Source organism: Portunus trituberculatus, chromosome 6 (assembly GCF_017591435.1).
Source record: "Portunus trituberculatus isolate SZX2019 chromosome 6, ASM1759143v1, whole genome shotgun sequence".
In the NCBI taxonomy this organism is placed as follows: domain Eukaryota; kingdom Metazoa; phylum Arthropoda; class Malacostraca; order Decapoda; family Portunidae; genus Portunus; species Portunus trituberculatus.
The window spans coordinates 9,185,621-9,203,171 of record NC_059260.1 but is presented as its reverse complement, the minus strand read 5'-3'; the positions used below and the strand labels follow the sequence as shown (position 1 = coordinate 9,203,171).

Below are 17,551 nucleotides of genomic sequence, written 5' to 3'. Positions count from 1 at the left end.
TATATATATATATATATATATATATATATATATATATATATATATATATATATATATATATATATATACACACACACACACACACACACACACACACACACACACACACACACACACACACACACACACACACACATTGATAAATGTAAAGACCAACCAAGGCTTTTTTACAGACATGTGAACAACAACATCAAAAATAGAGAAAGTATTGAAAGTTTAGAAGTAAATGGAGTATGCAGTGAAGATCCCAGGGAAATGGCAGAGGCTATGAATGGATGCTTTCGGAAGGTATTCACAAAGGAGACTGCTTTTGACAAACCACTGGTAATGGAACAGAAAGGGATTCTGAAGGAGTTCCAAGTAACTGTGGAGGAGATCAAGAATATGATGGGGAGTTTAGAAGTGAGAAAAGCTGTGGGACCTGATGGGGTATCAGGATGGATTTTAAGAGAATGCAGGGAGCAACTGGCAGAAAAAGTTTGTGAAGTAATTGATGCCTCATTAAGGGAAGGTGTAGTGCCCCAAGACTGGAAAAGAGCTAACATTGTCCCAATCTATAAATCAGGTAACAAGAGAGACCCATTGAACTATAGACCAGTGTCACTTACAAGTGTGGTAGCTAAGATGTGTGAGAGGGTGGTGAAGAATAGATGGACAGACTTCTTGGAGAAAAATGACATACTTTGTGAGTGTCAATTTGGTTTTAGAAAAGGGCGTTCATGCGACAAACCTGATATGTTACTATTCGAGGGTGATAGATGTAATACAGGAAAGAGATGGTTGGGCTGATGGAATATATCTGGATTTAAAAAGGCCTTTGATAAGGTACCACACGGAGACTGATCTGGAAACTTGAAATGGTAGGAGGAGTGCATGGCAGTTTACTAAAATGGATGGAAGACTTTTTGGTAGGAAGAGAAATGAGAACAATAATTAAGGACAGACCATCAGAATGGGGCTTGGTGGAGAGTGGAGTTCCACAGGGATCAGTGTTGGCACCAGTAATGTTCGCGGTCTACATAAATGACATGGTGGATGGGGTGTCCAGTTATGTGAGCCTATTTGCAGGCGATGCAAAATTGTTAAGAAAAGTGAGATGTGACAAAGATTGCGAACTACTCCAGGAAGACTTGGACAGAATATGGAAATGGAGCTGTACATGGCAAATGGAGTTCAACACGACAAAATGCAAGAAAATAGAGTTTGGCAAGAGTGAAAGAAGAATCAGGAGTATGTACAAGATAGGAAATGAAGACATAAAACCAGTCATGAAGAAAAAGACCTTGGGGTGACAATTACCAATGACCTATCGCCAGAGAGGCATATAAACAAAATAATTGGAGAAGTATTGAACTTATTGAGGAACATAAGAGTGGCGTTCGTATATTTAGATGAAGAAATGATGAAGAAAATAATTACTGCAATGATAAGACCGAGGCTTGAATATGCAACAATACAGTGGGCTCGAACTTAAAGAAACACATAAGGAAACTAGAGAAAGTACAGAGGGCTGCAACAAAAATGGTGCCTGACTTAAGAGATTTGACTTATGAAGACAGACTGAAAAGAATGCAACTTCCGACCCTGGAAAACAGAAGAGAAAGGGGAGACCTGATAGCAATATACAGAGTGATGATTGGCATGGAAAAAATGGATAGGGAAGATCTGTGTATGTGGAATGAAAGAATATCGAGAGGGCATGGGAAAAACTAAAAATGGCCACTTATAGGAGAGATGTAAAAAAATATAGCTTCCCTCATAGAAGGGTGGAAGCATGGAATAGTTTAGACGTGGAAGTGGTCAACGCAAGGAATATTCATGATTTTAAGAAAAAGCTGGACATTAATAGATATGGAGACGGGACAACACGAGCATAGCTCTTTTCCCGTATGTTACAATTAGGTAAATACAATTAGGTAAATACACACACTAAAAGACAGAGAAACCCAGCAGAAATCTTCACATATGCCTTCCTTTATTATCGACTACTTTTCACCTTACAGTGGAAGGCATCTTCAGGATCTACAGTGAAGTTGTAAAAGAATCTAAGTACAAGAATATAAGTCTTATAAAAACATAAAAATTAAAACAAAATCAGAGCTCTAAAAAATCACATCTAAAATACATAGCCAAAAATGCACAAAGCCATGGAATACAAAAACACAGACTATAAAATGAAGGGAAAACCAACCCTAATGTGTGTTCAACGGGATGTAGAGGAAGGAATGATGAGAATGGTTGAGTCAAGGTGAGAGGAAAAGTAGAAAAGGAAAGTGAAGCAAATATTTGAAACATCTATTGAAGGGTGTGAAGCCTAGGCTTCATACCCTCCAATAGATGTTTCAAACATTTGCTTGACATAGACACAACATCCAGCCTTGGAGTGAAAATGAGAATAGAGAAAGTAGGAGGGAAAAGAGAAGGAGCTACTGTCAGTTGACTCAGACAGCTGTGTTTCAGTGAGGAAAAGATGAGGTTTTGTAGAGGAGAGGTGGTGGTCTACATATTGAAAATTAGATCTAAGACCAAAAATGTTGCAGAAGCTAAGGAAGACTGTTAGAATATTCTGCCAAATACTATGTAGATGCATCATCAAGTTAAAATGGTAAAGGTGCATCAAGGAAAAATGTAAGTGGAAAATATGCTGCATTAGAGGAGGTGGTGGCATAGTGGATAAGGTGGTGAGCATGGGATTGGGCAGATTTCCCACCATGTGCTGTCTTAACACTGTCATTTTTCAAGTGGTTTAAAGTTATGTACATGTCACCATTCTAGGTGAAGGTGTAATTGTGTTACACCACAGATGCACTTGGTGGTGATATAGGCCCTAATATGGGTACCACTACAAATAAAATTGCTTGTGCCATAAATGGGTGGAAGATGGACAGCGCTTTCCATGCTCTTCAAGTACACCTACAGGTGCTATAGGGTATAACATCAAAAGAAAAAAAAATGCAGTTATGAAGTATTTTGTGCAGCAGTGATCAGTGGAATTAAATGTCCCCAATGTTGTTGTAGTGGTTTAAGGATAGTTTGGCAGTGTGCCAGCTCGCTGAGAGAGAGACAATTGTCTGGCTCTGTAAAAACATATGTGCAGTTACTTATTTGTCGGTACATTGATTGTTTGATTATCAAGGGGTACAATGACCATTAAATAAAAAAGGTTGTTTTGAAGCCACCTACCAAATATTTGACCTTAAAATACTACTAATACATGGGATATTATGCAATCTCTCTCTCTCTCTCTCTCTCTCTCTCTCTCTCTCTCTCTCTCTCTCTCTCTCTCTCTCTCTCTCTCTCTCTCTCTCTCTCTCTTTGATAATTGGACTATTCTGTAAATCTTCATAGGTGAACTGGTGCATTGCATTACCGTCTTACATTACCGTCTTACTGTTGTATGTTACGTCTATTAAGTTTTTTTTTTTCTTTTTTTTACACTGCCAAATGCGATATCTCACAGGGCCCCACCTTATGCAGTGTTGCTATAGAGTATTTCCCTGCTACAAACTTGCCATATAGCCACCCTCAAAGCCAATCTAAGGCAGTCTGCAGCATTAACACAAAGAAAGAGAGAGAGAGAGAGAGAGAGAGAGAATGTGATAAGGTGGCTGTGTTTTGTTTATATCGCTATGCTTTCACCATCATCACTACTGTCGTGTTAATGAAACACTACTCATTATGTCATTTACAAGAAGAAAAGCTTGTCCACTTCATGCTAGATTACCCTCAGTCAAAAGAATAAGGTAATAAAATTGTAGACCTCCAATGACCAGTAAATGAAGACAAATTCAAATGATTGAGAGTTTGAGTTTGCTTCTGTCTGTTGTCTGCACAGTGCACAGTGCACATTTGTCAGCCACTGCACAGCCTCTCTCTCTCTCTCTCTCTCTCTCTCTCTCTCTCTCTCTCTCTCTCTCTCTCTCTCTCTCTCTCTCTCTCTTTATGGCAATGGCATTATCCTTGTTTGCCCAAGAAGCTTAAAATGGAAATGCATAACTAGCACTTTACTTTGGCAGACTATGTGGGTCCAACCAACCAGGGACCACAAATTACCATGAGTGTGAGTCTGGTGACTCTGACAGGCAAACAGTCACCACTCTCTACCTAAATTATTACAAGTTTTGTAAATCATAGATGAACAAAACCTAGTTACAATGGTATCTAGCATGCCCTTTTTGGCTTGTTTATTGTGTCATATGTGTATTTGTCTGCATGGCCACGTGGGAACTGTGGATTCGTGAGAGAAAAAGAAAGCTGCCATAATTTTCTAAAAAAAATTGGTTAGGTTAGTTTTGTCCAGTCCAATACTGAGCAAAATTCGTTACTTTGAGGTCCATTATCACAAGGTACCATTGTATACTTAAAAATGAGAATGTCTGGTTTTATTGTTTTTGTGACCTAGTGATGAATTAATAGATTCTTTAAGGTTTAAGTAACAAGATCCCAAAAATAGGCAGACTTTCTCTGGTCAAGAATGTAATCCCTCCTATTACCAATGTTTTTTATGGGAAAATTATGTTTGAATAACGGTATTTTGAATAACACGATGTCTTCAGGAATATAACCTTCGCGTTAATTGAATTGACTATATACAGTGTTCCCTTGCTATTTCGTAGTTCAACTTTCGTGGCTTCACTGTTTCGCGGCTTTTATACATACTCGTAAATACAGGCAACCCCACTTAACGAAGGGGTTACGTTCCCTAAAAAAACACTTCGTTAAGCGAAACTTTGTTAAGCGAACTGATTATAACAAGTCTAACCCCTGACTTGAACTTCCATTTAGAGTAAACAAAGCGAGAGTGCATCAAAGTACAGTGAAAGGTTTAATGAAAGTAAAACTTATGAAGTTAAACATTTAGGCAGTTTAATTTAAATCATTATAATGTACACTAATGTATGTATGTACGTAACTTTATAATGTTGATGATCTTAAATTTATGAAGGGAGGGAGAGTGAAACAGGAAAGACATTAATCGGCAACCTGTAGAATGTAAACAAAGGGTGCATCATGGTACCGCATACAAAACTTATGTACCACATATCCGCAAGGGTTTCCATTTTATCCATTGTAGAGTCACGAGTTCAGGTGGTTCTTTTATCTTGCAAGGAAGATACAATCTCACCAGCCTTCTTAATAGAGTTTGCTGACTTGAAAATAGTAGACAGTAGACAGCAGATGGAGTCAAGATGGTGGCGAGCAATGCTATAGTTTTCTCACCTCTTTTGTGTCTGTGAATAATATCCAGCTTCACTTCGAGAGTAAGAGACATCCTGGTCTTAGGAACGCTAGGCCACATTGCAGGGCGTTTTGGTGGTAAGTTGAGCAAGGGAAGATGACGCTGTTATGTTTTGAAAAAGGGAGTGAGTGGTGCGTGTGTTGTCCACAAGAGGCTTGATCTTGATCTTGATCTTGATTCTACAGGTGTCCCAGGATTTCTCCTGAGGCAGGCCTTTGTATCAGCAGCTACTGGTGTATTCAAAAGCCTGTTGGCTTGCGTGATATGGCGGGGCTTTCAGACTTGAAAAAAATTACCTGGATAAAACTTTGTTAAAGCGAGTTTAGGGTTTGTTAAACGAGCAGATGGTAGTTAAATGAAACCTTCGTTGTAGCAAAATTTTGTTGCGTGAACTTTCATTAAACGGGGGTTGCCTGTATTTTTCTGCGGATTTTTTTGCTATATCATGAGGTCTGTGGTGTCACTTACAAGTACTGTACGTACAGTGATTCGGTAAGTTGGTGTGTAATAACAATGACAATGTACGTAAAGCACTGTACATGTATTGTTCGTATACATATGCAGCCTCACCCAACATTTTCCCATGTATCCAAGGCCCATAGAATAGAAGATCGACCTACGTGCAGCTCTAAGAGGAAAAGAGCTGGTGCTAGTGACATCAATGGATTCACCAACAGGGGAGCCTCCTCCCAGGATGTGTCTTTCTTGCACGGAAACCTCACACTCTCCCTCTGCCCGCTGAGCAAATCATACTTACCTGGCACAGGAGACAAGTTTTGTGAAGGCTTCTCTGCCCCTTCACCTACTTGCCAGCAGGTCTCTCTCTCTCTCTCTCTCTCTCTCTCTCTCTCTCTCTCTCTCTCTCTCTCTCTCTCTCTCTCTCTCTCTCTCTCTCTCTCTCTCTCTCCCCCAGATGGGAACTGCCTTGTCGTGGTCGGGGGGCTTGCGTGCCCCTGTGACCTGGCGAGCTAGGCTAGAGAGGGCTTAGGCCCTGCTCTGCCCTTTCGAGGGGGAGAGGGCTACCCATGCTAGTAAGGTCGCCAGTGAGGGGCCAGACTAAATGGTTCCTACGTAGGCTGCCAGTGGACCAGCGGAGCCACCCACTGGAGGGATCGCCCAATAGGGGCCGTCCTGTGCTGGATGGTTGGGTGTCCAGGCTGGGATGCTTTGGGAGGGGGGTCTCAGCTCTGTCGTGGACAAACTTTCGTATCATGTGGGACCTTTTTTTAAAACGACTGGTCTGCATGGGGACGAGGTACCCCGTCCACGGCAGCCAGCGCTCCCTCCCATTGTAGTCCCAGTAGGTGGTTTCCTTGCCCCTGGAGCCAATTTTTTGTGTTACTGTTTTTTTATGGGAAAACACAAAAAATCTTCAGGTTCTCGTGAGGTGGCTGACCTGGCCCACGAGACGTCATCTTCAGGTCTGACTGGGAAGGAGGATTCCCCTCCACAAGGGCCTCCCACAGCAGTCTCCTGTTCTGGGAGTTCTTCTGAGGGTTGCGTTTCTGCTGCATATGACTCCCTCTTGATGGTAAATGTTAACCCATCATTTGTCTATCATGCCTTGCACTCACATCTCAAGGCGTATGGTACGGTTGTTGGCATTCGACTGGTTTATGATAAGGACTTTCCTTCTAACCGCTGCTATGTGACGTTTACGTCATGTGATGAAGCCCGTTTAGCTTATGAAAATGTAGCATCTCTGCCCCTTGCCGGCCATGGCTTTAAAACTGAATTTCTCCAGTCACGTAATGTTTTTGAAAACTATTTAGAGAATTCAGTTCCTGAGGTCCGCCAGATCCTGCCTCCTCGTTGGTTTGTGGCGTACTATAGAAATGGGCGTGGGAACTTCAATCATGCCTCCCGGTATCTTGCCAAAGAAATTGGCACTATTCCTGAGGGAAACCTCATGAAATATGGTAAAGGGGTGCTAGTGCGAGCTAAAGATATTACACAAGCGAGGGTGTTGCAACATCTCCCCTGCCCTACTGACAGCATGTTTGAGACTGTTAAGGCTCATCCCACCTTTAATTATAGTAAAGGTTGTGTTTATAGTCAAGACCTTTATGAATTTCAAGAGGAGGAAATACTAGCAATGTGTCCTACCTCTGTGCAAAAGGTGACTAAGATGAGGAACTCCTCCAACATGGTCCTTCTCACCTTTTTTGGCTCCACCCTCCCTGACCGTGTTAATATCGGACCTATTAATCTTAGGGTGAGGCGTCTTATTTCCCGTCCTCTTCAGTGCTTCTCATGCTATGGGTACGGTCACGGCAAAAGCTCGTGTAAGGAAGCTTCCTGATGTGGTAATTGCTCTGCACTCGACTCACATTCAGAGGAGCATTGCAATGGTGCAGCTTATTGTTTCCATTGCCGTGGTGCTCACCAGTCACCCATGTAGTGGATGTCCATTTGCCACCTGTATTGCCTAAGCCTTTGAAGGGCCTGACCAAACGGTACCGCGGCTCCGCGGAGTTGATAGATTTAGCTCAGCCTAAACAGTCTAAAGTTTCTCCCGGTGTACGTGATCGTGAGTCCTCGAGGGACCGTTCTGCAATGGTAGTTCCTGTAGTTTCTGTCCAGCCTCCTATGACACCCTCCGTCTCAGATCGGGCTTCTTGTGATGAGGACGGTCTGAGCATGGAGACGTCCGATGATATTGTCACAGCCGTCCCTCGTGGTCCCGCTGTATCAAAAAGTGCGGTCCAGCCTGATCTTCGTCCTCCGAGGACTGGTAAAAGTGATGATAGTTCGCATCACCTACTGATAAGCCGAAAGGCTGCGGTCCAACGGCTCGTCCACTGCACCCAAATAGTCGTCTTCTTGCTTCTACAGTGGAACTGTAGAGGCCTTTACACCTCGTGGGGGGAACTCCGAGCTTTGCTGTCAGAGTTTTCTCCAGCCTGTGTAGCTCTACATGAGACTATGATAGGTGATAGTCCTTATTCTAGTCCTCCTGGCTATCGTGCCTTTTTTAACATTCCTTTCCCTGACCAGGGTCACCACGGTGGCACAGGATATACCTGTTATCCCGGTACAACTTAACTCTCCCCTTCAGGTGGTTGCTGTTAAGGTCTTTATGGGACGACTGTACACCATCTGCAGTTTATATCTCCCTCCTCGGCTTCCTGTCTCCAGGGGTGAGCTTGACGGCCTGGTGCGTCAGCTACCTTCGCCATTCTTCTTGTTGGGAGATTTTAACGGCCGTCACCCATTGTGGGATGAAGGTGCTAGTAATCCTCGTGGGGTTTTAATCGGTTCTTTTATTGAGGATGAGGGATTGGAGGTTTTAAATTCTGGGGATGTTACACATTTCCATAGTCCTACTGGGACTTTTACGGCTATTGATCTTTCTATTTGTACATCTAATTCTTTACTCGATTTTAATTGGCGGGTCCAACCAGATTTACACGGTAGTGACCACTTTCCGATTTTATTAGAATCTGTGAAATCTGAGCCACAGTCCCGGCCCCCATGCTGGGTTTTGGACAAGGCAGATTGGCCTCGATTCACAGACCTTAGCTCTTTTATCCGTCCGCTGGCTGACTTTTCTACTTGTGCTGAGGCTGTTGATTATTTTACCGATTTTTAATTTCAGTAGCGCTTCAGACAATCCCTAGAACGTCAGGTCGCTTTACTAAGCGCCCTGTTCCTTGGTGGAACGCAGCATGCACTGCAGCGGTGAAAGAGAAACGGGCAGCTTTCTCTCGTCTCCGGCGACATCGTGGGGACCTGCAGTGTGTGGAAGCTTTTCGGCGCTGCCGAGCTTGGGCCCGCCGCGTTTTGAAAGAGGCACAAAGAGCCTCTTGAAAAGCTTATGTGTCTTCCATTAATGCCCACACTCCTCTTACGGATGTCTTTAACAAAGTCCGGCGAATTTCTGGGAAGTATTCTGCTCCTCCCCCGCCAGTTTTGTTGTCTGCTGGGCGAACGGTGGCAGACCCTAGGACTGTCGCCGACCTCTTCGCGGAGCACTTTGCCAATGTTTCCCGGAGGCATCCTGCAGCTCCAGGTGTACGTCACCGCCAGAGAATGGAATCTCTCGGCATAAATTTTTCTTCCACAGGAAGGGAGTCTTATAATGTCCCCTTCTCAGCCTCCGAGTTGCGGACTGCTTTGTCCCAGTGTCATGACTCTTCTTCTGGCCCAGATGATATTTCATATGCCTTCTTGCGCCACATGTCTGACAGTGCTTTTAACTTTTTATTAAATCTTTATAATATGATTTTGGCATACCGGTGACTTTCCTACTTCTTGGGCTGTGGCAGTGGTTCTCCCATTTCCGAAGCCTGGGAAGGATCATCTCCAGGCTACGAATTACCGTCCTATATCTTTGACGTCTTGTATTTGTAAAGTGTTAGAAAAAGTGGTAAATGTAAGACTCATGTGGTACTTGGAGAGGGGGAAGTACTTGTCATCGGTACAGTACGGCTTCCGAAAAATGAGGTCTACTACGGATGTTCATTTATCCCTAGAGTCTTCTATTTGTGAGGCCTTCGTTTATCACCCCCACCAGGTTACTGTATTTTTTGACCTGGAGAAGGCCTACGACACAGCTTGGTGTCATGGGATTTTACGTTCCTTATTTAGTTTTGGTCTCCGTGGCCACCTTCCTATTTTTATCCAGCAGTTTTTATCCAGACATCTTTTACGGGTTCATGTGGGGAGTGTTCTCTCCGATGCTACAGCTTTAAATGACTGTGTCCCACAGGGAAGTATTCTTAGTGTTACGCTATTCGCAGTTGCAATAAATGGTGTTATAGATACTCTACCGGATGGCGTTCACAGCTCTTTATATGTGGACGACTTGTGCATCTCTTTTGCTGCTGCTAGGATGTCACTGATTGAGCGAAAACTCCAACTGGCAATAAATCGGGTGTCCAGTTGGGCCAACATAAACGGTTTTCGATTCTCCACCTCAAAGACCGTGTCTATGCATTTTTGTCGAAATCGTGGTGTCCATCCAGATCCCGATTTATATTTAGCCAATAGATGCATCTTGTGTGTGGAGGCCACTCGATGTCTTGGCCTATTGTTTGACAGCTGTCTTACTTGTGTTCCACATTTCTGTTCTCTCAAAGCGTCTTGCAGGACGGCACTATCCCTTCTTCGCGTTTTAAGTCACACCTTTTGGGGTGCGGACAGGGACACTTTGCTGCTTCTCCACCATACACTTATACTTCCAAAGCTGGAGTACGGCTGTGAGATCTATTCATCCGCAACGGATGCACGCCTACGCATGCTTGACCCCGTACACCATGCTTGGGTCCGCTTGGCTACGGGTGCATTTCGGACATCTCCAATACCTAGCCTTCTAGTGGATGCTGGTTTCTGGCCGCTCGACCTCCGGCGCCAGTCTTCGATGCTCTGGTGTTGTTTTGCATCCACCATCTTCCCGACTCTGTCCCTTGTATGTCAATGTTGCGGGACTCGCGTTCGCAGGCGTATGACACTCGACCGAGTCTACCTAAACCTTTTGGCCTTTGAGTGGCAAACCTGATGATGGATTTGTCCATCGACCCCACTTCTGTCTACTCTTTCCGGCTCCCACAAGTTGGTTATTGGCAGCTTCCGTTTGTTTCATCATGCCCTCTTGCTATAGATGGCAAGAAGGATTTTTTGCCAGCTCTGTCCCACACACGGTTTTTAGAACACTTTTTTATCCATTCTGATGATATCCCCGGTTTTAGTGATGGTTCCAAATCTGACGCAGGCGTTGGATTTAGTGTGGTTTTCCCCTCTTTTTATCGGTGTGGCAGCCTTCCTTCGGTTGCCTCCGTCTTTACTGCGGAGCTGTCTGCCATAGTTTTAGCTTTACGGATTATTTTTACTCTCCCGGTTTCGTCTTTTACAATTTTTAGTGACTGTCGCAGTGCTCTTACTGCTCTCTCTTGCACTGTCTCCCTTAACCCTTTGATTTTATCAGCCCAGGAGTGGCTATATCTTCTTACCCAACGAGGATATCGTGTTGGGTTCTGTTGGGTCCCTGGTCATGTTGGTGTTCCAGGGAATGAACACGCAGACCACCTCGCTAAAGAGGCAGCAAGTCGCGCTCCGGCTCCTTCCCCTGTTCCGTTTCGAGATATATTTCATGCAATTCGTGTGGCGATTGTAGCACTTTGGCAGAGGAGATGGCTAACGGGGGTCGCAACTTTGAAAATGGGAGAGGTTACTACTTCCACACTCCCTCAGTGGACTTATATCCATGTCCGGGATCGCCGTGCACAGAGTTTATTGGCGTGACGTTGTATAGGTCACACGTACCTTACACAAAGGTACCTCCTGACCAGGGACCCTCAACCTTACTGTAATGACTGCTTGGTGCCGCTTACGGTGCGGCACCTACTAGTGGAGTGCTCCAGTTTGACTGACTTAAGACACCGCTACCTCTATATAGATAACGGTGTCTATTATATCTCAAAGGTCCTTGGAACAGAGTGTCTGGCCCAGGGCCATGACGTTTTTAGGTTTTTGGGAGAAGCTGGGCTTCTCCCAAAGCTTTGAATTTTATACTTATTTCATTATATGCATTTTAATATTTTATTTAGTTTTATTGTCTTTTTTACTTTTTAGATACTCTACTGTTTATAACTGCCTTTATATAGTTTTTTAACTGCTCTGTCTTTTTAAATTATTGAAGCGGCGTTGTGGCGCCTTAAACAAAATCCATCCATCCATCCTCTCTCTCTCTCTCTCTCTCTCTCTCTCTCTCTCTCTCTCTCTCTCTCTCTCTCTCTCTCTCTCTCTCTCAACTGTCAGAGCACTCTCTTGCTCTCTATGACCGTTGTATCATTATTATCATATATAATGATATCAATACTCTTGCTTTTATTATTAATATTATTGTTATTTTTATTATTATCATTATTATTATTATTATCTATTATTATTATTATTATTATTATTATTATTATTATTATTATTACTATTATTAAACTTTTGCTCTTATTATTAGTAATATTAATATAGTGTTGCTGTTTTTGTTCTTCTTCTTCTTTTTCTTCTTATTATAGTAATACTCCACTTAATGAACAAGATAAGGGATGTCAGAGTTATTCGTAAATTATTATTATTATTATTATTATTATTATTATTATTATTATTATTATTATTACTATTAAACTTTTGCTCTTATTATTATTAATATTAATATAGTGTTGCTGTTTTCGTTCTTCTTCTTCTTTTTCTTCTTATTACAGTAATATTCCTCTTAATGAACAAGATAAGGGATGGGATGTCAAAGTTATTCGTAAAGCAGAAATTCGTTAAGCGGACGTCATTTTCCCATAGGAAATAATGGAAATAGGGGGGGATGCATTCTGGGCTGGTCCCCAACATACCACATCGGTAAAAAAAAATGATATATAAGTATCTGTACCATTAATAACGAAGTAGTAGTATCCCTAACATACTATATGGGTTAAATAAAATTGTATGTTAATAAACAAGAAGTGTTTTGATAATCTTTACAACATTTGTTGTAATACGTACAAAAAAACTAACAAAAATCACTGAAAAAAAACACTAGCATAAAACGAAAAAAAAAAGACATCTCATCCTCCTTGCTGCTACTAAGTGAGGGAAGTGGTGGGGAAACACTCATCACACACTACCACCAATAACACACACACACACACAAAAACACTAAGAAAAAAAAAACACCACGTAACACAAAACAGAAAATAAAATCACATCTCATCCTGCTCGCTGTTGCTAAGTGAAGGTGAGATCGAGGCCTGACTGCACCACCGCTGTCAGGTCAGCAAGCGCCGTTGCTTTTAGGACAGGTGACTCTTCCTCCATTTCCTCCCTAGCTGCCAACTCCAGCTGCTGCTCCACCAATTCCTCTGCGCTGAGGTCATCAGCGTGGGACTGGACGAGCTCAGCAATGTTGTCCGCGTTAATGGCGTCTTGTCTCTCGGCCGACAAATGAGCTGAATTGGCCAGTTCAGCTATTTCCTGCTGCAGGTCTAACTGGCGGGGCAATAGGATCAAACCCTCTGAAATCACGAACAACTTTTAGCCACACATTTTGCCACACCTCATTCATGGTGGTGTTCTGCACCTCGTCCCCTGCAGCGACAATGTGCTCTGTGGCAGCCCTGATGTTGAACTCGTGCCAGAAGTCCTTGACCGAGACCCTACGGACGTCCAGCGCTACATTAGTCGCCCTCAGTGTGCAACGTGTGTAGTGATGTTTAAACGTCGCGATGAGGCTCTGGTTGCAGGGCTGCAGTAAGGACGTGGTGTTGGGCGGCAGGAAGACAACCTAGATGTTTTCACACCAGTCCGTCATTGTCTATGGGTATCCGGGGGCATTATCCACGAGCAGTAGCTGTTGCCAAAGGGAAAAAAAAAAAAATAGTTCACTTAATATGTACACATGTAACCGTACATACATACTACGTACATCACGAACAGCACATTACAAATTGTATTTTTTTTTTTTTTTTACTTGAATTAGATTTTTTTTTGTTTCACTGCATGAATATTTTTACTTAATTGTTCACGAAGGGCGACAGGTAGGTAGATATGTAGTCATGGAAGACCGCTGCTGTCACCCATGCCTTCTTGTTAGCCCGCCATACAACAGGCAGATGGTCCTTTGGTATGGCTTTGAGGGCCCTTGGGTTGGCTGAGTGATACAGCAGCAACAGCTTCAGCTTGACGTCGCCCTCCGCATTGCCACCCAACGCCAGCGTCAATCTGTCCATGGATGCCTTGAAGCCTGGTGCCGACCTCTCTGTCCTCGCCACAAATATTCTGAAAAGATTGAGAAATTTTGATTAATTAACATTTTAATAACATTTAAATTTGTACACTGGAAATTTATCACGTTAATTTTCGTGAATATATTTATTACCTACTGGGCATGCGCTTCCAATACAGGCCCGTCTCGTCAATATTAAAAACTTGGCGAGGCGAGTAGCTTCCCTCCCTCACCAGCCTTTTGAACTCGTCAGGGAAGGCTTCTGCTGCCACCTTGTCAGCACTCGCGCTCTCCCCTGTAATCTTGATGTTATGGAGCGCCGCCCGCATCTAGAAACAAAGAAATGCACCACGTGTCAGATATTATAGGTTTTACATATTTAAATTTACAAAATAGCTGTAGTACATATAATATGCAATCTATTTCAGGCTTTATTTGAAACCTGTAGACACAAATTACATGTATATATGCACCACATGCAAGCTATGTATTTTTAGTTATTCACCTTAAACTGCCGAAACCATCCCCTGCTGTCCTTGAATTCCTCATACCGGTGTGGTCCTAAGGTGGATGACTGTGCCCCTAAGGTGGACGGCTGTGGCTCTGCCTCTTCCTCCACATTGATGGTGTCCCACAGCGATCGCACTTTGTCCATGATGAAAGCTTGGCTAACAGGCATTCGCTTCTGGTTTCGGTCCTCAATCCAGGTGATCAGCATCAGCTCCATCCTGTCAAGTCTAGGATCTCGGATGTGCTGGAGTCGTAGCTGTCCACTCTGAATGACAAACGATGAAGCTTCTTTGATCTGGTCCCGCTTCCCCCAAATGGTGGACACAGTTGACCATGAAAGTCTCATTTCATCTGCCAGCATCAACGGCTTGGCGCCCTCCTCCAACCTCTTGATTATAGTAGCCTTCTACTGAAGGCTTACAACCTTCCTTGCCTTCACAGATTTCTTCTCCATCTTTGTTAAGTGGTGAAAACATGTTGCAAAGCGGAGCAGAAACACAGGATAATGCGGAGCAGGAGAAAGTAAGACAGAGGCAGCCAGTACAAGCACCAGGAGTGCGAGACACAAAGGCGGGGAGCCAGTAAATCACGGCGAAGCTGCCGTGTTCGGCCCTTCACCTGGGAAATTCAAACCCACAAAATTCGCTAAAACGGATTTGATTGTACGTTATGCGGATTTTTTGGTCTAAATTTGTATAGTACGTTAAAGCGGAAATTCGTAAAGCGAACGTTCGTTAAGTGGAGTATTACTGTATTATTATTATTGTTATTATTATTTCATTTTTACGTTACATATATAACTGAGGCATTTTGTATCTACACAAGTAACTGAATGGGGACCTCTCAATAACTAGACATCAGAAATTTACTAATGTCTTAAGGTGCAAAATTACCAGGAAAAAAAATAATGGTTTTCATTTATCACATACTACATACTACATATTATATACTACTGATAATTAAAACAGTCATGCACTGCATAACTTGGCATTGTGACCGATGTTGGCGCAGAACAGAGAGAGAATGGGAGAGAGAGAAGCACGTGAACACCTACCAGGCAGCTTGCTAACTGAACCAACATCCCCACTGTGACTACTTGTGAACCCGCTGACGCTACGGATGCTCATATTAGACCCATTTTGAATGTCTTGTAGGTTGACCTTCTAATCTATGGGTCTTGGTTGTATCTTGCCAGTCTCGTCCATGCTGTTGACTGTCTCACATACTGTATCTTAGTGTTGTGTTCGCGATAACTTTTTTTGTTTAAGTAATGATTTGTTAAACCCTTACAAAGCTGCCTAAGCCCTGTGCCCCAGTGAAAACTTCCTCTAGTGAGCCCAAGAGGAAGAGGAAGATGATGACCATCAGTGAAAAAGTGAAACTTTTCATATGATCAAAGAGGGCAGAAGAGGGTGAGTGTTATGTATCTTGTGAGAGGGGGGGGAAGAGAGAGAGAGAAAGAGAGAGTAAATGTATAATTACTGTATAAGGTTTTATAATTAAATAGATTTAAGTAAAATACTGTATATGTAAAGTGTAAATACTGTTTACATATTTTAAACATTCTGGTACCCACATACACATACACAAAAATTCTTAGGGGGGGGGGGCAAATCCTAATTCGTGGTTTTTCACCTTTTGCGGGGGGTTCTGGTATCCATTAACCGCAATAAACGAGGGATCACTGTATATAGATTAAAACTGCACTTCCTTTAGACAAAAAAAAGGTCAGTAAATAGTGTGAAAATGGTGATAGCACAATCACAATGTATGAGATCCACAGGAAACACATATATACTAACTCAGCTGAGGCTGGACCAATGTGCCAAGCCACAGACTACAGTGGCAACATCCATAGGCGTGACTTGTATCTCAAAATTTTGTTCGTATCTCAAAATAAATAAAAAGATCAAATAGTAGCTCATATCCAAAAAACTTGTATCTCAGCCAGCTCGTATTTCAAGGTACCACTGTATACACAGGTGCAGTACATAGCGCAGTTAATAGTAATCAAAAACTCCCCCGTTCGGTACTTCTGTTTTATACCATTTGCATGGCATGGCGTGTGGTAAGCAACATGCAAGATATAGCTAGCAGTGAAGAGAACAGGCATGAGCGGCGTAGGCTACGAGCTGTGAGCAAGTGGCCAAGTTGGGGGTTATGGGGATCTGGCGAGCGGGGGGGTGTGTGGGCAGAGCTACGCTATATCACAATTGACTGCCGCTTTGTGTGGCCTGTGTTTCATACCTCAGAGAGGTGGTGTTCCCAGCAACCTCAGAGCAACCTGATAGCAACCTCATTACCGTCCCTCCAAGCATTCATGGATGTCATTTCGCGGCAGGAGGTTGCTCTGAGGTTAAAGTTTCTTGGATCTAGCTCCTGGCAGCCAATGAGTACTTTTAGGCGGGCTACCAACCTCCACCCACCAACAGCAATGAATCTTTGTGGATGCTATTTTATGAAGGTTGGTATGTGAGCAGAAGGTTGTTATGGAGGTTGTCTGATCCAACATACACAACAACCTACTTCTTGGATCCAGCCCCGGAGCTCCCACCTATCGGCCAGCTGCGGAACTCTCTGGCACGCAGTTTGAAATTGCGTCTGGCACTCAGTTTGAAAATGCAGTTGGGCCAAATCACGTATAAGCAAACTGATCGCGCAAATTAAGTTCATTATAATATTTTTTCAGTCGCGTTATAACAAAAACGCGTAAATCAAACACGCGTAAATTGAGAGTTACCTGTATTGTGTTTTCAGGGAAACATCATGATAATCTATGAAATCTGATAATCTGACACACTCCTGGTTCCTTGGTCATTAGATTAAGTGTTGCCCCAGTAGAGTGCCACCCAGAAATGTGCTGCTTGGGGCAGACTGTCCCCCCATCCCACCCCCCCAACTTGCTATGCTTCTGTTGAGGAAGTATGTAGGAAAACTTTGAAAGTGAAGTTGCAAACACCAGTTGTCTGGCTGTGCCAAAAGAATGACCTTTCTCATTGGAAAACAAGTGAAGAAATGAAAAGCAATTGACTTACTTCTGGTCTATATTGAACATAGTGTAGCATCACTTTTTATGTAAAATCTTTCAAAAC

At 43.0% G+C, this 17,551-nt stretch overlaps 1 protein-coding gene across 1 annotated transcript in view; it reads left to right on the top strand.

Moving 5' to 3' along the window:
- Positions 1-17,551, top strand: part of LOC123517268 — a 230,171-nt gene that overhangs the window by 54,166 nt on the left and 158,454 nt on the right. The window lies entirely within an intron of this gene.